The 20,507-nt window shown below is 43.1% G+C and overlaps 1 long non-coding RNA gene across 2 annotated transcripts in view; it reads right to left on the reverse strand.

The window, feature by feature from the left end:
• LOC122441835 overlaps positions 1 to 20,507 on the reverse strand; it is a 159,242-nt gene that overhangs the window by 25,420 nt on the left and 113,315 nt on the right. The window lies entirely within an intron of this gene.

The following is a 20,507-nucleotide window of genomic DNA, read 5'->3' on the forward strand; positions in this document are numbered from 1 at the left end:
GAGTGTTCTAGGAAGAGGTGACTAATCACAGGGAAGAAGGGACTGTCCCAGAGGACTCCATGATTCAGCAGGAAACTCCAGAACTTCTTATCTATGGAGTGTACTCCCCAAGAATGTACTCGGGTCTTTAAATGCCAAAAATAGGGATGAACCAGCCCTTGCACTAGACCCGGTGAGAATACCTGAAGCCAAGGGGAGGAAGATGCTAACATAAATAACTATAATTAAAGGTAGAAAAAAAATGGTGTGTTAAAAAGGCTGTAACTTCCTCAACTTGATAAATACTATCTATTAATACAAAAACTCTACAGTTAACCTCATGCTTAAATGATGAGAAATAGATGCCTTCCACCAAGATCAGATACAAGGCAAGGATGTCCTCTCATACTACAACTTTAACATCATACCAGAAGTCCTTGCAAATACAATAATGCAAGAAAAGGAAATAAAAGGTATAATGATTAGGAAAGAAGATATAAAACTATCTCTGTTCACAGATAACATAAGCATTTATGTAGAAAATCTAAAAAATTCCTGGAACTAATAAGTGATTATAGCAAGCTGGCAGGATACAAAGTTGATATGCACAAGTCAATTGTTTTCCTGTATATTAGCAATGATCAAGTAGAATTTGAAATTAAAAACCATTTACATTTGTGTTAGCACCCTCAAAAGATATACTTAAGTGTGTGTGCATGTACATGCTTAGTCACTCAGTCGTGTCTGACTTTGCAACCCCGCCAGCTCCTCTGTCCATGGGATTCTCTGGGCAAGGATACTGGAGTGGGTTGCCATTCCCTTCTCCAGGGGATCTTCCAGATTTGGGGAACTGAACCTGGGTCTCCTTCATTGCAAGCAGATTCTCTACCATCTGAGCCATCAGGGAAGCCCATACTTAAGTATAAACCTCACAAAAAACATACAAAATCTATACATAAAAACTCTGATGAATGATATCAAAGAAGAACTAAATAAATAGATATTCTATGTTCATGAATAGTTATAGCTAGTTGGTAAGTAATCCACCTGCAATGCGAGAGACTCTGGTTTGATTCCTGGGCCAGGAAGGTCCTCTGGAGAAGGGATAGGATACCCGCTCCAGTATTCTTGGGCTTCCGTTGTGGCTCAGCTAGTAAAGAATCTGCCTGAAATTTGGGAGACCTGGGTTTGATCCCTGGGTTGAGAAGATCCCCTGGAGAAGAGAAAAGTTACCCACTCCAGTATTCTGGCTGGAGAATTCCATGGACTGCCATGAACAGTATAATCCATGGGGTCACAAAGAGTCCAACATGACTAAGCAACTTTCACTTTCATGTTCATGAATAGGAAGACTCAATATTGTCACTATGTCAGTGCTTCCCAATTTGATCTATAGATTCAATGTAATACTAACAAGAGCCTTGTAGAGAAAGGTAGCCTACAGAGAGAATGGAAAAGCAGCAGGTTTTGCCTACAGCAAATTTTGCCTGTCCTTACAGAAGGACTATATAAATTATTTAGTTTCCAGAATTGTGCATTTAGTAAAAGAATTTCAGAGAGTAACAAACAAGGTCTGGTGAGGTCTGTGTGCCTAGGACTCTGTGTACCATTCTAATTGACAGCTAACCTGCAGAGAGATTTGATCATCTCAGACTACAATGAAAGTTTAATTACCAAGGTAAGAAAATTGCCCTGTAGTAATGGCTCTCACTCCTCACAACCTGTTATTAACGCTGTACTTTTTCATGATTCTTAGTGTCAGACTTTATTTTTTTGGGCTCCAAAATCACCGCAGGTGGTGCTTACAGCCATGACATTAAAAGATGCTTACTCCTTGGAAGGAAAGTTATGACCAACCTAGATAGTATATTAAAAAGCAGAGACACTACTTTGTCAACAAAGGTCCATCTGGTCAAGGCTATGGTTTTTCCAGAGGTCATGTATGGATGTGAGAGTTGGACTGTGAAGAAAGCTGAGTGCCGAAAAATTGATGCTTTTGAGCTGTGGTGTTGGAGAAGACTCTTGAGAGTCCCTTGGACTGCAAGGAGATCCAACCAGTCCATCCTAAAGGAGATCAGTCCTGGGTGTTCATTGGAAGGACTGATGCTGAAGCTGAAATTCCAATACTTTGGCCACCTGATGCAAAGAGTTGACTCATTGGAAAAGACCCTGATGCTGGGAGGGATTGGGGGCAGGAGGAGAAGGGGACGACAGAGGATGAGATGGCTGGATGGCATCACCGACTCTATGGACATGGGTTTGGGTGGACTCTGGGAGTTGGTGATGGACAGGGAGGCCTGGCATGCTGCGATTCATGGGGTCGCAAAGAGTTGGACACGACTGAGCGACTGAATTGAACTGAACTGATGCTATGTAATCATTCTTTCTTTCCTATAGTCACCCATCCATCCATTGATTCTATAACTATTCATTTAGCACTTACTAAGTAACAGGCTTTGGAAATACCAAGACAAATAAGACATACTCTCTGTTCTCAAGGGCAGTGAGTACTGTTCATTCATAGACCTTTTAGAGCTTATAATGATGTGTATTTGTAGGATTCTTTGCTTAATCTCTCTCTTCCCCCATTATGTCAGTTTTATAAGGGCAGGAATCATGTCATCTTGTTCACTGTTGTAACCTAGCACCTGGCAGAGTTCCTGGCACACAATGGGCACTTGATACATATTTGGTGAACAAAGGGCTTTCAGTCTATTCAAGACTTAGAATTGTCTTTCCTTAGTTTTTATTTAGCCCTTATTACATCCTACTACATAAAAGGAGATTTTATAGGAGAATCGGGCAATAATATATTTTGAAAGCTAGGTGACTAATGTCCCACAGTGTTTGAAAATTACAAAGTCTGTGACAGGTGCCTGAGCTAACAACTTGGTAACAAAAATCCTGCCTTGTAATGTGGATCCTTGGCAGTTAGGGACTCTTCCTTTCTTGGTAGCTCTCAGATTAAAACTGGTCAGAAGAGTGGGTTCACAGAATGCAGCTGATTCTTTGACCTTGAGGAAATGGACTGTGGAAAGCAGAAGTGGATGTGGGAAATGCCCATCCCTAGACTGATAAGAGGGGATGGGCAGAGAGGACTAGGGATGCCTCAGAGAGTTGGGCAGGTTGCGCACTCCATAAGGCACCCAGACAAGGGGTAAGGAGGGGCTGAAACCAAGGCAAGCTCTTCTTCCTGACAATGAACATTGGTGAGAGGCTGTGTCAAAGGAGTCTCAAGGAGGTGGTAGCCCACGGAGGAGTCCTCATTTTCTTAGGAAGAATGAGAGTAATGAAGGAGGGCGTGGAAGGAACCTGCATTTATTTTCCATCAGAAAGCAGAGAGTAGAGCCTTGCCCACTCTGATGGCCTCACTCTGAACCACTGATTCCCTCCCCACCACCCCCTATCCCCACTCCAGCACACCCAATCCTCACGGTGATAAGGGTTGTCTCCTAGTAAGAGCAGGAAGATTTGTGACAGGACGTCTTAAAACCAAAGATGTCAGCAAGAGGAGATGAGCCACCTGATTCCCTGAAGGGAGATGCAGGGGGCTGGGAGGGCCGACAGAGGGGCTGCTAAGTTGCTGACCCAGGTCTGGCTGGCAGCATAAGGCATCCTTTCTCCAAATGTGGATAGACTCTATGACACTGCAGAGAACTCATGTATACAGCTTAAAAGAAAAGCAGTTTGGTACCAAATAGCTTTAAACAAAAAATAAAAAAGATTACCCACACCCACCCTTATTCTGCTCTTTATGGTAGATGGAAACTCCAGGGCTATTTCTAGCTTGAGATGAAGGGGATGCTGGTGAACAGTGAGGTTTCTGCAGCTGATTACTCATAGGCCCGAGCTGTTGCCACCCTGCAGAGGTGCTAGGGCCAGGCAGAATGACTGCACATGGCCGGCACATGGCAGGTGGGCGGGAGGACGTCTGGCTGGTTCTTGGGGGAGGAGGGGGGATGGAAGCAGCTCTGAAATTGCATTTTGGGAGCAGAAAGCGAAAGACAGTGCAGTTCTGTGTGCCTCCAACACCACCTTCCTTCCAGAAAGAAAGAATGAAAACTGGGGATATCAGTGCTGCTTCTGTGATTGTTTCTCTTGCTTCCAGTCTGGAATGTCGCTGCAGGGGGCCAAGATGCAGTTCTTTTTCCTGATGGAGAATGAATAATCTTAAAGAAAGTGGTCAAATCTCTCTCTTTCTCTCTCTCTCTTTTTTTTTTTTTTTTTTTGGCTACAAGGCATGTGGGATCTTAGTTCCCTGACCAGGGGTTGAACCCACGCCTGCTGCATTGGAAGCACAGAGTCTTAACCAGTGGACCACCAGGGAAGCCCCTAAAGTGGTCAGATCTTAAGGAAGGTTATCAAAACATCATGGAGAGGTCAGGAAAGGGAAGGGTTGACTTCAACTATAAAATTTCAGAGACTTTGAAATCAGATGAATTTGAGTTCAGTTCCTATCTCTTTCATTATCAGCAGTGTGACTTTCAGCAGCTATTTAACCTCTCTGCAACTCATTTCCTTCATCTGTTAAGTGGGGAGAATCCAGGACAGAACTGTTTTATTTTGGTGGGGAGTGGGAATTGGCCGCCAGTGCATGGTCATGGGTCTAAACACTCATTTTCTGAGCAGGTCAGTCATTCCAAAACCCAGGATTCTGACTCTTGTTCATCCTCTCCTAAGAGAATACTCATTGATTTTCTTCATTTTTATATTTTATCTTAATGGAAAGCTGGCAGTTTTTGCACAAAGACCAGGTAGAAATGTGATTTATATTACCTATGGTATGTTACTTACAGAACAAAATCCACACACTGCCTTGTTTTCAAATTTAAATGTTTTTGTCCTCTAGGATGTGGGGTGTCAGATATTGCTCCTCTTCAAAGCCATGTCTAAATTGACAGTAATATGTAAATTGAAATGATTTTTGTAAGAGTTAGGCATGTGAGTATTTCTCTCCATGCCTGGCATCTAAGCGCAAAGGAAAAAAAGTGGCTTTGGTGGGAGGTATGTGTTTTCAAACACCACACGTAGGCACAGAATTATTTGATTACTTTCTAAATCAAATTGCACCTTATCCTGAGCCTCCACTTTCTACATCCTATTCATTATTGGGGCTGGAATATTCTCCTCAAGTCATGAGAAGTCTGAGAAAACTCACATGGAGCAGAAGTGTCCAGAAGGCTTTCTGGCCTTCAACCCCCATTGGTCACTCACTGCTGTGCTCACGGTCGGAGCGCTCAGAGGGGGCCTTGCTGCTGTCTCCATCCTGTGCTTGGGTTCACGGTGTTTGCAGGCACTAAAAGCCCCAGACCCTATTACCTGGGTCCCCCCACCTCCCCAGCCCTCCAGTTTACCTCCTAGCTATTCTCCACTCAGACATCTCTCTGAGCGACTGCAAGAAGCAGGGGGTCTATTACCTGGATGCTCCTAAGACTCCTGGAGCCTAAACCACCCTTCTCTTCTCAGGCTCAGAGATTATCTTCTTTCCCAGAAGGGAGGGGGTACCAGACAGGGCTGCTTCAGCATCTACTTTTCTAAACACTGGGTAATCTCCGTCTAAAGAGGCCATTTCGCTCTTAATTCACATTTTTACTCCATTATCTTCACTATTTTTGAACAGGATTTGTCATCTTATCACGGGGATTTAGGACTCTTTGGGGAAATCCCTGGTGATTAAGATGGTAAAGAATCTGCCTGCAAGGCAACAGACCTGAGTTCAATCCCTGGATCAGGAAGATCCCCTGGAGAAGGGAATGGCTACCCACTTCAGTTTTTTTGCCTGGAGAATTACATGGAGAGGGGAGCCTGGCAGGCTACAGTCCATGAGGTTGCAAAGAGTCAGACACGACTGAGTGACTAACACTTAGCACTTAGGACTCTTTTGCCATATTTTTTATTCTAAGAGCTACGAACACTCTCAAAATCCCATTCATTCTGATACCAAATGAAGATCTAGACCCATAGAGCAGAAATTAGCTCAGGTCCATTGAAAAACAGAGATCTCTTTCAATTCTTTGTTTCCTGTTCCTTTCAAGACAGCACAGTGCTTTAAATTCTTTGTGAAATATCCTCTGCTTACCTTTCTCTGTTACAGAACTTCCCCAACTCTATCAGCTATTTCACTTGACTGTACTGGGAAGACAGTGTGTGTCTGTAGAGTGTGATCATCTCAGAGGAGGAAGTATGTTTGTCTGGGATTTTTCTGCAGAAGGCAGCCAGCAACACAAGCCCATAGCCTATAAATAGAACATCTGACTTTCTTACCAATGTGGTTGAATCTTCTGTTTTCTTACTCAGCAAGAGTTTGTTGAAAACTGACATTGTAGTTGCTGGCTGGGGTCATAATGCTGCAAATTATTTCTAATGGTATGCAATGTTTCTAACAGGAGTCAAGCAAGGTCAGCTCTGTGGGTATTTGTCTGATAGCTTCTGGGGTTAATGAGCATTTTTGTTTACTTTGAGAAGGGGAAAGATAGGAGAGGATGAAGACCTGTGATCTGCAGTCCAGAAAAGTTCTGCTATTGGCTATTACCATAGATGTTTCTGAATTTTTCCATCCATGAAGGAAATGACCAATAAAATATGTGCACACTTAGCTCTTAATAAATCTATTTCTACTATTATTAAGTGCTTTTTAAAGTCATCAGAATGTTGAAGAAGTAGATGTGCCCTTGTTGATAATTCATGCAAATGAGGAGGCCCCAAAGGAGAAGGATGAGAATTAGTCCAGACAGACATGGCCAATGATAGAAAGTCATAAAATCTTATCACAGACTTTCCAAAGCTCTGCTTCATTTGTGAAATTGGGAAACAGTGAGGGGGGACTTTAGCTAAAGATGATAAACACACAAAGGGAAGCTCTTGACTCAATCCAAACACTTGAGAACTTCTGGATACAATATAATCAAAGTGCTTGTAATATATGAGTAGACATGAAGTCAGAAAGGAAAATCACCAAGTTGCAGAAGGAAAAAGAGAACTCAAGGTCAGAAGTGAATGGGAGTTGTACTGTGTATAAAGTGAGATCTAATCTCATATTATCTACAGAATGTGGAAACCCAAACTTTGATACTAACATTAAAAACTTGTCTTGACCTTGATGTAAAAATATGAGCTCATGAAAAGTTAGATTTAAAAGGTTTCAAGATGAAAAATAAATCAGGTTCAAGGATAAGAAGATTCACTATCAAGAAGATTATTTGGCCAGATTTATCTATAAACTTGGGACTATTTTGTGGATATTCTGCAGAAAAACCCCAGCTGCTTATAAAATGTACATGGAAGGGCAAAGGGCCAGAAAGAGGAGAGGAAATTCTGAAGAGGGAGAAATAGAAGGAGGAAGAGGGCTTGCCCCATCAGGTGGCAAAAACTGACTGTAAAACTCTAGCAATGAAGACTTGGGGGAGGGGAGAATTGATGGGGTTGGGATAAACAAAGAAACCATTTCTAGAATGGAAAAGAGCTTAGAAATAAACTCACTACATGAGAACAACTTGATTCATAACAGAGCAAGTATTACAGGTAAGTAAAGAGGGAAAAGATGTCCATCAGCAGATGAATGGATAAGAAAGCTGTGGTACATATACACAATGGAATATTACTCAGCCATTAAAAAGAATACATTTGAATCTGTTTTAATGAGGTGGATGAAATTGGAGCCTATTATACAGAGTGAAGTAAGCCAGAAAGAAAAGCACCAATACAGTATACTAATGCATATATATGGAATTTAGAAAGATGATAATGATAACCCTGTGTGCGAGACAGCAAAAGAGACACAGATGTATTGAACAGTCTTTTGGACTCTGTGGGAGAGGGCGAGGGTGGGATGATATGGGAGAATGGCATTGAAACATGTAAATTATCATCTATGAAATGAATTGCCAGTCCAGGTTTGATGCATGAGACAAGTGCTTGGGGCTGGTGCACTGGGATGACCCAGAGTGATGGGATGGGGAGAGAGCAGGGAGGGGGGTTCAGGATGGGGAACACATGTACACACATGGCGGATTCAAGTCAATGTATGGCAAAACCAATACTATGTTGTAAAGTAAAATAAATTAATTAATTAAAAAATAAAAGAAAATTAAAAAAGAAAGGAATGGGATGATCAAAAAGAAGTCAGGACACATAAATTCAAAATAGATTATAAAGACTTATATGTAAGACCTGAAACCATAAAACTTCCAGAAGAAAACATAGGTATGCTCTTTGACATTGGTCTTAGCAATGCTCTTTTTGGATCTATTTCCTCAGGCAAGGAAAACAAAAGCAAAAAGAAACAAATGTGACTACATCAAATTAAAAAGCTTTTTACACAGTGAAGGAAACTATCAACAAAATGAAAAGACACTCTACTGAATAGGAGAGAATATTTACAAACAATGTATCTGACAAAGGGCAAATATAGAAAATATACAAAGAAATTATGCAATTTGACAAGAGTTGAAAGTTAGTCACTCAGTTGTGTCTGACTCTTTGTGACCTCATGGACTTCTCTGTCCATGGGATTTCCCAGGCAAGAATACTGGAGTGGGTTGCCATTTCCTTCTCCAGCAGATCTTCCTGACGCAGGGATCGAACCCAGATCTCCTGCATTGCAGGCAGACTCTTTATCAACTGAGCCACCTAAACAACCCAATTAAAAAATGAGCAGAGGACCTGAATAGACATTTTCTAAAGAAGACACTCAGATGGCCAGAAGATACATGAGAAGATGCTCAATAACACTAATCATAAGGAAAACACAAATCAAAACCACAATGAGATATCATCTAGCACCCATCAAAATGGTTATTGTCAAAAAGACAACAAATCACAAGTATTGGTGAGAATGTGGAGAAAAGAGAACCCTCAGGCACTGTTGGTAGGAATGTAATTTGGTGCAGGCATTATGGAAAACAATACAGAGATTCCTCAAAAAATTAAAAATATGATCCAACAAGTCCACTCCTGGATATTTATCCAAAGAGAATAAAAACACGAACTAGAAAAGATGTATGCACCCCTATGTGCATTATTTACAGTAGCCAACATATGGAAGCAACCTAAAGGGCCGTCAATGGATGAATGGATAAATGGTGCAAGAGAACTAAACCTTTATTTTCCGTAGTGGGATCACACTATGATTCTGACCACCAAAACAAATAAGCAGACAAGAAACAATAACACAAACGTGTTACTTAGAGATGGAGCAGTAAACCCCAAACAATCAACTGAAAGAGCTGAAAATGACTTCTCTGGGGAAGAGAACAGAGGGTCCCTATTTGCCTCTTTTAACAATGAGCACATATATCTTTATAATAATAAAAACTGACTCCACTGATAAATAATCACAAAGAACCAAGTTGAAAGTCTAAGAATTAAATAATTAAACTACAGAAATGAAAAGCTCAAAAGATGGATTGAACTGAGGAATAGACACAGCTCCCTCTGGAGTTTCTTGGTCCAACCAATAAAAGCAGAGAGATTAGGAAGAGAGTGTGTCTTCACCAGGAAACAGACTTGCTGAGCAGGGCAGGGTGATTTCTAAGTCATTTAGCACTCTGCCCAGCCCTCTCTCTCTGCTCTACAGTTTGGCTTAAGTTCCAGGATGAAAGACCTAGATTTTTGGCATCACCTCCCTACCTGCCTCACATTAAATAACCATTAACATTAACTGAGCACCTGTTCTAAGCACTTTACATATACTAATTATTACCTCTTTACCCTCATAATCACATTATAAGGTAAATATTTTGACTCTCATAATTAAAAGTGAGGGGTACAGAGTGAAGGAACTTGCTTAAAGTCATTCATCTGGTAAGTGGTAGATTCGGGATTTGAACCCTGGAGGGGTTCCCTATCTTCCCAGGAGGCTCAGTGGCAAAGAATTTGCAGGCCAATGCTGGAGCCACAGGAGACATGGGTTCGATCCCTGGGTCAGGAAGATCCTCTGGAGAAGGAGATGGCAACCCATTCCAGTATTCTTGCCGGTAAAATCCCATAGACAGAGGAGCCTGGCATACTATATAGTCCATGGCACTGCAAAGAGTCGGACTCTACCAAGCGACTGAGTAGGCAGCACCTGGTCTGTCTTCAAGGCTCACATTCTCAATGATTATGCCATGCTGTGTCTTGTTATACACACACACACACCTGCCTGAATGTCTGAAGTCTTCAGTGAAATAGCAAGTTTATCTCTGATCACAGGTTAACTTTGTTGTTGAGCTGCTAAGTTATGTCTGACTCTTTGTGACCCCATGGGCTGCATTATGCCAGGCTCCTCTGTCCTCCACAGCTCCCCGAGTTTGCTCAAATTCATGTCTATTGAGTCAGTTATGCTAACCATCTCATCCTCTGTCACCCCCTTCTGCTTTTGCCGTCAATCTTCCCCAACATCAGGGTCTTTTCCAATGAGCCAGCTCTTCACATCAGGTGGCCAAAGTATTGGTACTGTAGCTTCAGCATCAGTCCTTCCAAATAGATGGGAAAATAATGGAAACAGTGACAGATTTTCTTTTCTTCGGCTCCAAAATCACTGCAGATGGTGACTGCAGCCATGAAATTTCTCCTTAGAAGAAAAGCTATGACGAACCTAGACAGCCTATTAAAAAACAGAGACCTTTGCCAACAAAGGTCTGTCTAGTCAAAGCCATGGTTTTTCTAGTAGTCATGTATGGATGTGAGAGTTGGACCATAAAGCATGCTGAGGGCAGAAGAATAGATGCTTTTGAACTGTGGTGTTGGAGAAGACTCTTGAGAGTCCCTTGGATTGCAAAGAGATCAAACCAGTCAATCCTAAAGGAAATCAGTCCTGAATATTCATTGGAAGGACTGATGATAAAGCTGAGGTTCCAATACTTTGGCCACCCGATGCGAAGAACTGACTCAATAGAAAAGACCCTGATGCTGGGAAAGGTTGAAGGCAGAAGGAGAAGGGTACAACAGAGGATGGGATGGTTGGATGGTATCACTGACTCGATGGACATGAGTTTGAGCAAACTCCAGGAATTGGTGATGGACAGGGAAGCCTGGCATGCTGCAGTCCATGGAGTTGAAAAGAGTCAGACACGACTAAGTGACTGAACTGAGAAACTAAATAAAATATGAGCAAAGTAAAAAGAGCCTAAGCAAGTGGTTAAGTGAATATGCCAACCAAAAAAGTCAAGAAATTTGCTGTATCTGAAAATAAAACCAAAATATGATCCTCCTGGCAGCCAAGACAAAGAAAGGAATACAAGTAACTGCAAAAATCTCATTGTAAACTAGGAGAGAGTTGATCGAATGTTGTTATGATATACAAGTTAAGTGCAAGATAGAAAAAGAAGGGTAGGTGAAATATCATGTCCTTACATATGGAGTCACTGTGATTTTGGAGAAAGTTACCATCTTTCTTTCATAAGTTGGGAAAGTAAATTTGGAAAAGCTCCACATGGCCCCACTGGCTCCTTTCTTAAGGTCACAACATTAAAACCACAATTTAGGCGGCTTTCCTGTCGACAGAGCCATCATGAAGATGAATCAAGCTAATTCAGGGTAAATGGAGAAAGCAACCAGTGCAGAGCCAGGTGAGACTTGAACTCAGGTTGCAAAAGTGCAATAACATTTCCTGTGCTCATGGGCCTTGTTGGCAGCCCTCTTCCTCTGCTGGGTGGAGGAGCTGATTGTGCAGATTTTGGAAGGCTGGGATGCAGGCCACCTGTAGATTGGTAGCCAAGCGCACCCGATGCTGGCATTGAGAACGAAGTCCTTAGGTGCTCCTGGGATCCTGGGTACTTGAGGACAATACTAGCTACACCCACTGTGATATTTCAGAGACGAGAAGACAGCCAACCAGCCAGCAGCTTACGTGCCAGCGCCCTTCCTTGTCTCCTTGACCTGATAGCCCTGGCATCCTGGGACCCTCTCTTTTCCGGGAAATTTGCATTGACCCTAAATATAAGAAGACTTAGAACTCAACAGAAATTCAAATAATCATTTAAGGGACCAAGATGGTCTTCCCTGTTGGGGATGAGTCCACTCAAAATGCAGCCATCACAGCCTCCTCCAGCAGCCACCCTACTTCTTTCTGCCACAGCCAAACTTCTTGAAGGAATTGTCTCCACATGCTCTTTCTACTTCTTTACCTCCCATCCAATCTTCCAATGAAACTGCTAATGACCTTTTTACCTTCTTGTTGCTTTGTGGACACATCTCTTGTCTTCTTGATCTCTTTGCAGCAGAGCTACTCTTTCTTTGGAAACTCACATCCCTTGGTTTCCATAACTCCATTGTCTCCTGACTTTTATTCTCAGGTTCTTGCCTTGGGCCCTGAGTTTTTATTGCCCCTCCCCCTGCATGCAAACCTGGTGCCCTGTGAGCTCTGAGGGAAGAGAAGATCTGTTTGCTCACCATTGTTTCTCTCTCTACAGTTTGGCTCAAGTCCCAAGGGGAGAGAGGACAGCTGGTAGTACCAGCTCCTCTCCACCTCTGGGGAGAGACTTGCAAAATTCTGGGCATGTAGAAGGTGATCAATAAATATTTTTGAAGGGATGAACAAATGAAAGTCTTGTTCATATTTATTTAGGATTTGTATCCTGATGACTTCAAGGAAAGGAATGAAGGTGGCTTATAATATTAAAATATATAAAAGATACAAGTAAACATTTAAAGAGAGAAAGAAATGGTGAAAACCAAATAAAAGTAGAATGAGATGGACATATCAGCTTCCTGGAATGAATTAGTTACTGCAATGGAACATTCAATTTAGTTCTGAGCTTCCTGGTAAGCAAAGCAAAATGAAAAACACCAAGTTATACAGTTCCTCGTTAGCAAATAAAACGAAGCTTACAAGTTTGAGTATGGATAGAAATATTTTCGGATACTGAATTTTAGTAGGTATTCTAATATAGTTACCTTGATGAGGAAGGCACGTTACTAATATCCTGGGTACTGTCTTTGACCATCATTTTTATGTCTAGATGCTTCTCCAAGTTGTTCTTTTTAAACATCTAGATGATACCACCAGAAGGATTAGGTATTTCAAGACATACCAGAGTTATCTTAATGAAAGAAGTGAATTGAGATTGAATGGGATAAACTCTTTGTGAATATCAGGCATTCACAAGATGCATTTGTAATATGTACTCAAACACTATGGCTCTCTTCCCCTTGTTGAAAAGCCTAAGTACATTTTGGTGAAGGCCAAGGGGACCAGCACACTGATTTTCACAAGGAAACACACACAGAAACCCTAGCTCCATTTCCCCTCAGAGATTTAACTCCTTGGGTTCATAAAAGCTCCAACATGGAAATGGGGGAAATCTGTGTTCAAATAAAACCTGCACTCTGGGAGCATGTGATGTTAAAATCCCCAAGAGAGGCTAGGTAGGATTTCTGCTGGTGCATCCCTCTCCTTCCAGATTTGGGCTACATCCAAAAACACCACAATTCAAAAGGAGGTACAAGGTTCAAAATTAGGTACAAAGGCCTATCAAAAAAAAAAAAAATCCAGTGAGATAATTCTTAATGCCCTCTCAACATCCAACTTAAAAGTAGAGTTGAGAATGGAACTTTAGAGACAAGACTTTCAGTGAGAATTTTGGAGAAAACCAGTGGTATGCTGAGGGCTTCCTTCATCCCTGCACACAAATGAAAGCGATGCATGCCCTTCCTCTCACCATAGCGGGGCTTACGGAGAACTTAAAATGTGTCGCTTTTAGTTTAGGAGATGCAGAAGGTTGGAACTGCCTGGAAAACCTACACGGACTGGCTAGTGGCCTTGATGGCCGAGGGAGGAGGGAGGGCTGGGCGAGTGAGTTAGGACAAAGAATGCAGGGAGCAGACCCTGCTGAGGTTACCAGCATGGAGACTTTGCTGCTGCCCCTAGAGTCATCTCAGGATGGGGTAAAGGGATCTCGGCTGGGAGAAGCAGAGATATCACTGGATTTCCAGGAACAGAGGGGGAGTAAGCACACTCTGGAATCTAGATGTGTTGACCTTTATTGTCCTGCAGCTCACAGGTGCTGGCCCGGGGAATGCTGAGGTGGAGGATGGGGGGTGGTGTCTCTGAAAGAGTAAACTGTAATCATGACCAAGTCTTAAGAAAGCTAGAAATTTCCAGCTCCCTCTTCAGATCTCCCTTTTCCTCCAACTGCCAGGTATGTGTGTGTGCGTGCATGCCTGCATGTTTGGGAGGGTGGCGGGGTCAGAAACTGCAGTCAGCAGTTACAGGAGGAGAAGGAGGGAAGGAAAGTGACCCACGGCTGCCCTCCCTCCCATGGCTGGCCTGAGCTGGAAGCCAGGAGAGGCCTCAGCTTTAAAGCTGGTTCATTGTTTTTATTAGTACATAGGAATAGACATTTTTATTTCTGGATTGAGACTCTTATTTTTTTTACTTCAATGACTACAGGCCTCTTTTTCAGCTAAGATGGACCTGAGAAGTTGGAGGGTCTGCCTAGGTTTCCTTTCAGAGCCAGGGGGAAGAGCCCATAATACAAGGTTGAAGGGATCCTGGAAGATGCAACCAAGCTTCTGGGTGATGCCTGCCCCCAGTGGCAAGGCACAAAAGTAGCGGGGACACAAGCAGGCCCATCCCTGCCCTGAAGCAGGGACAGCAGGAGAATACAGAGTCCACCGCGCTCAGGCTTGGGATTCCAGCCTGTTCAGAGAGCTCTACCCCTGGGGCAAAGCAGGATGCCGAGCTCACTCTGGCACCAAAGAGTCTGGGAAGTGTGGGTGCTGGTGGAGAGGCTCCCAGATCCTGGTGGGGAGGGATGGGGCAGAGCCGCTGGAAGGCTTCTGAACCACCCTAGGGTCAGGTCCAGCCCCCGGAGGCCCTGCCCAGATGAAAAGCTCCTCCATCTGATAACACCCGGGAAAGTGAGCCCAGGTGATGCACTCTTCCGCCCCAGGCTCTGGTAAAGAAAATGAGTTTAGAGCCCCAATCCAAAGAACATGTAATTAGAATCTGCATGTAGACACAGACAGACAGGTCACACCTGCCCTCACACAACTGAGAGTACTTCAGGCACTTTGGAAGAAAGGCACAGGGAAAATACAAAGGAATATTATTATCGCTTTATTATAATTAGAACCTACAAGTCAAGTCTTGAAAGACATTTATAGCTCATCTTTACTTGTTTAGGTAAGCTTCCCAGAAAAAGCAGGGAAAATAGACTTGGACTTCTAAAATTTAGGCAAGCAACAGATAGGTCTGTGGGTCAGGGCCACTATCTAGAGCTCCTCTACGTTAAGGGTACCCTTTGGGGCTCAGGTAGAGTAACTCTTAGAGCCTAAAAGTTTAAAATGGTAAATAATAATAATAATAAGCTTGTTTTTTAGCCTTGGAGGGCTCCAAGCCAACTGGAAGCTTCTACCCGCTGTGAAGTAATGCGACCAGTAAAATAGCTGGTAAATTATCCATGACTCAGCATCTGATGAGTGATGTGTCTGCAAAGCAGAGCATGAAGGGAGGATGCTCAACAAGTATCTAGGGGAACCCCAATGTTTCCTGATTATTACAGGGCTTATTGTCTTGTTTGAGGATAATTCAGACTCATTGGCCTTTTGCCTCTCACCTCCTGCCTCTATTAGAGGCCAAGAGGCAGCGGAGTGGGGCCAGAGGGGGAAATGCTCCTGCTTATTTAGGTATGAAGGGCAACTCTGGTAGGAAAATCCATGTGAGCAGGTGAGGGCCGATGGTTGCCATGAGTCTCTGTCTCTGTGGATTTCAGGCCCCTATTCTCAGAGCACTTTGGAAGAAAAAAAATCCAGAAATGCCCGTGATTGGCAGAGATAGTGAAACCAGAGATGCATAGACATGACGCAAAGAGTCACACCATGTGTGTTGCAGCAAGGTCTGAGGCTTTGTGACTGATGAAGACAAGTGTTGCATAACAACAGCCTGTGAAAAACTGGTTTTACAGGGCCTGTGTACCTGTTCAGAGTCAATAAGGATGTAGTGGAGCTGCAGTCAGGGATGACCTGCTTCTGTTCACCTCATATTTCCAAAACATAGGCTCCTAGGCTTCCTGGGCTATCCAGGGCCCTGCTTCATGCCTGGCACCGCCTGTCTCATCCTCTGAATCCATTTCTGAGTCCTGTTTCCCTTCTCTACTCAGTTGTTGTTGAGTCGCTAAGTCGTGTCTGACTCTTTGCAACCCCATGGACGGCAGCGTGCCAGGTTTCCCTATCCTTCACTATCTCCCAGGGTTTGCTCACACTCATGTCCATTGAGTTGGTGATGTCATCCAATCATCTCATCCTCTGTCGCCCCCTTCTCTGCCTGCCTTTAGTCTTTCCCAGCATTAGAATCTTTTCCAATGAGTCGGCTCTTCTCATCATGTGGGTGAAGTATTGGAGCTTAAGCTTCAACATCAGTCCTTTCAATGAATATTCAGGGTTGATTTCCTTTAATATTGACCACTCAGTCCTTATATTCCAAACTTACCCATCCTTAGTCTCTCCCTTAAGGACTCTGAGAGTTTGAAAATTAACAATGTTGAATTAACATATCCCTTCTTCCAGATAGCATGTTATTGTGCTTGACTGTGGAGCTGTGCCTTCCAGAAGGAGACTGGTATCAGCCTCTGAGGCATCGGGTAGCACAAGGGGTGGGTAAATGGATGTAGAATATTCCAACAGCACCAGATACACGTCTGAAAAGATCTTTTATTCAATGTTGTTCTGAGTTTCTTGGCTGCTATCTTCACTCAGATAAGTTTTCCTCTTCCTAAATTTCTAATCCCTCGGTTTGTCACAGCTCACCATGAAAACAAACAAATTTTACCTCCCCCCACCTCCCAACCACAAGTGTTGTAGCAATTTTTCCCTGGGTGGGAACAAACTGAAGAGTCCACATCAGAAACTTGAGAAAAGGAAATTTCACTTCTTCAGTGATCACTATGTATTTTTCACTGGCAGGGGGTTTCACTAAAGTAAGGAGTATTTTGTATGCCTTCTGGGTGATTTGGTGCAAAAATCCAGTGTCGAGAGAACATGGTTATTAGCAGCAAACGGTACAACCCCTTATCTGTTTCTTCACAGGCTCTATCCATGGGGGTTAGAGCCAAGTGCCAGCTCTTCGTGCTAAAAATGTTCACAATTTGGTCTATGCCAGCAGTGAAGACTGCAGTGTGAATATGCGAATTCTTGCTCCAAACTGGCTAGACACACACTCTGTAAATGTCATTTCTTGGGCGCCTGTTTTATCTGAGGAACCAGATTTCAGCAGGGACACTGACACTAGCTGATGATGTCGCACAAGTTCTGAACCTTGCAGGGAGAAGATCTTTTAAGGCCCCTTTCAATACAACATGTGTGCTTCTCACTTTCAAACCTTTTTAGGATGAGGTTAAGTCCGCAAATCACTCTACAAATCTGACAAGGTGAAAATCAAACGCATTACTTTTACAAACCGCTCAAGTCCACTTTCTCCTTTACAACATCTGATGTAACCGCCAATGTAATAGAAAATATTAAAACCTTCTCCTTGCTTTCTACCAATGAAGTAAAATGGGTTCGATATACACCAAAATGGGGCTTCCCTGGTAGCTCAGCTGGTAAAGAATCGGCCTGCAATGCAGGAAACCCCAGTTCGATTCCTGGGTCAGGAAGATCCCCTGGAGAAGGGATAGGCTACCCACTCCAGTATTCTTGGGCTTCCCTGGCAGCTCAGATGGAAAGAATCTGCCTACAATGTAGGAGACCTGGGTTTGATCCCTGGGTTGGGAAGATTCCCCCGGAGGGAGGGCATGGCAGCCCATTCCAGTATTCTTGCCTGGAGAATCCCCATGGACAGTGGAACCTGGTGGGCTAAAATCCGTGGGATTGCAAAGAGTCAGACATGACTGAGCAACAAAGCACAAGAACATACACCAAAGTGAAGAACTGAAAATGCATTACAAATTTAAAATACAGATTTTTATATAACAAGATGACCATCCTGGACCTCCTTCTTTAAAAATTAATGTCATCATCTCCAAAGTATTTTTTGACCATGCAAAGTCAGTATCAGGTAAACCTTGAATTCTAATTCTAGGGTAAGAGATGCTGTCTCAAAATGGAACAAACTGTCTTCTTCCAGAATCATTAGATGCTTGTATAGATATGCAATAAAAGCATTAAACTGATAGAAAAGCTGGTCTCTAGGTATTTATTAACCTGAGAAGACAAAGAAAAATATACCATGTAGACAATCTCCAATCAGATACTCTGCTTTGCTTCAACATGAGCTTCATTAAGGTTTGTACTCAATAGAACTACTATCTATGTATATTTAAATGAAATATAATTTTCCCACTAAATGAAAAATTTAGTGAAAATGTGTGTCGTTATTTTGGCACGCAATGAATAACAAGATGAGGGAGCTACATGTTCAGTAAATTTAAAGTTGAAAATGAGCATTTGTTGTTCAAATTACAATAAATTCTTATTTGCCCAGAATCCAAATTGCTTGAGATGTCAAAAAAAATGCTTTGGAAATATTCTGCTTTTATGGTTTTTATGATGTGACTAGTAACTAAGCTTTCACCCCAGGATATCTGCCATCTGAGGTTCTAGTCCTCTGCTCTAGGTTCTGTGCCCATTGGAGGGCCCTGAATGGTTCTGAAGGGTTGTGTGTGCCCAAGGCCCAAGGACAACACCCACAGAGCAAAGAGGCAGGAAATTGCTGTGACTGAGTGCGTTGATGGCAGCTGGCAGCTGGCCTGGGTTCAAAGCCCTGCCAGACCATTTAACTGCTGTGTGACTTTGTGCCAGTTATTATTCTGATTTAGTCTCAGTTCCCGTATCTGTTAATGTGCACCACAGACTTGTGAAGAATATATAGAATATAGAGTGTTTAGCATAATATTGGCACATAGAACAACAAACATAGGCCATCAACATCAGTGATTATTATTCCCAAATGTTTTTCTCCCAATGGATCCCAACCTTCAGTCTATGCTTTGACCTGACTAAATATATTTGATAGGACCATATTCAGGAGGGTTACCATAGAAACACCTATCACCTTTCTATTGCCCCAGGTACAGCTCCTAAAATTTCCATCATTTGAGCAAGTGTCAACAGAGTATATTTGGACGTTGAACACAAGTGTTACTATTAGCAGTAACAACTGCAAACACTTTTCTGCAAGTGTTACATCCTCAGCCTCTGAAGTCAGTTAAGATACAGGGCTCTGCCCCATCTCAAACCCAGAATCCCCAAGCTCCTGCTCCCTGTGTCTCCAAACACCAGGCTCACCATTCATCTTGGCCTTCTGACCAATTACAGATTTTCTCACTCCTCCCAATGGTTGCGTGCTCTAGATTTAGGAGGAGCAGATCTCCTTTCCTCTAGGCCAGTGCAGAGCAAGCATGAAGGAGACACTTGTTTCTCTTCCTTGCCTGACTGTCAGGTATTTGGGAGCTGGCCAAGGACAGAGGATGGCACCTTGGGGAACCACAAAACCAGGGTCAGCTGCCTGGCTATCACAGGCTATAAAGACTCCTGGGGTTTTCACTTTTCTCTGGCACTCAAGCAGCATGACAAGGACCCCCACCCCACATGTGGTGAAAGCCAGCGTGCCCCTCCCTACAATATCTCAGGGATATTATAGGGAGCTTGCTTGCTCCCTTGTCAGGGATATCTCAAGGAGTTTACTTGCCTCCCAGTCACCTCTTTTCCAGATTTCTTGCTTCCATTGCACTCTTGAGCTACTGCATGTCTTGCTTCCTAGAAGTCCTCCATTCTCCCCACTGTTCAGTCCCATTCTGGCCCTAATTCCTACATTTTCGCCAAAGCACCACCAACAGGAGGTTGTGGTATGTAGTAGCATTTCGAGCAATGGAGAGGTGACAAGAACAACAGGAACAACAAACCTCACGATGTAAAAGCCCATCAATTATTGTCACCTGGGGGAATTTCCTGCTGGCCTTAGACCCCTCGTTTTTTTTTTTTAAGTTATTGGAGGATAGTTGCTTTAGAGTGTTGTGTTAGTTTCTGCTGCCTAGCAAAGTAAATCAGCTGTATGTTTACATATATCCCCTCTTTTTAGACTTCCTTCCCATTTAAGTCACCACAGAGCACTGAGTAGAATTCCCTGTACTACCTAGGTGCCATTTCCCAGGTCCTCCCTTCTCTCTGCAGGCCTTTCCTCCCTTTGTAGGGGCCAGTCTTCTCCAGATTAAAATTTCTTTCGCATGCTCAGCACCTAGCTCTCCATCGCTTGCTCCCTACTAAACTCATATCTACCTTTGCATGTCTGCCAGCTCCCCCAAGGTGTTTTGCTAAGCGGGTCCTCTACCTTTGGGGTTCTGCCCTTAAGCTGCATAATGATCTGAGAGAAGCTTTGCAAACACAAGATCAAAATTATATAACTTGGACATCAGTTCCCCACAATCTCTGTAAGAGAGAGGAGGACAGTATAGTGGATAGGATAGGGTACCAGTGTGGCTTGATGTCAGAGATCCACAACAACAGTGGCTGAAAGAAACAGAATTTTAGCTTCTCCACACAGAGATGTCTGATCTGGACCTGGGGCACTGCTGAGTCCTTGCATCTGATTGCTCTTCTATCCCTAAGGT

The sequence above is a fragment of the Cervus canadensis genome, chromosome 5, assembly GCF_019320065.1.
Source record: "Cervus canadensis isolate Bull #8, Minnesota chromosome 5, ASM1932006v1, whole genome shotgun sequence".
NCBI classification, from domain to species: Eukaryota; Metazoa; Chordata; class Mammalia; order Artiodactyla; family Cervidae; genus Cervus; species Cervus canadensis.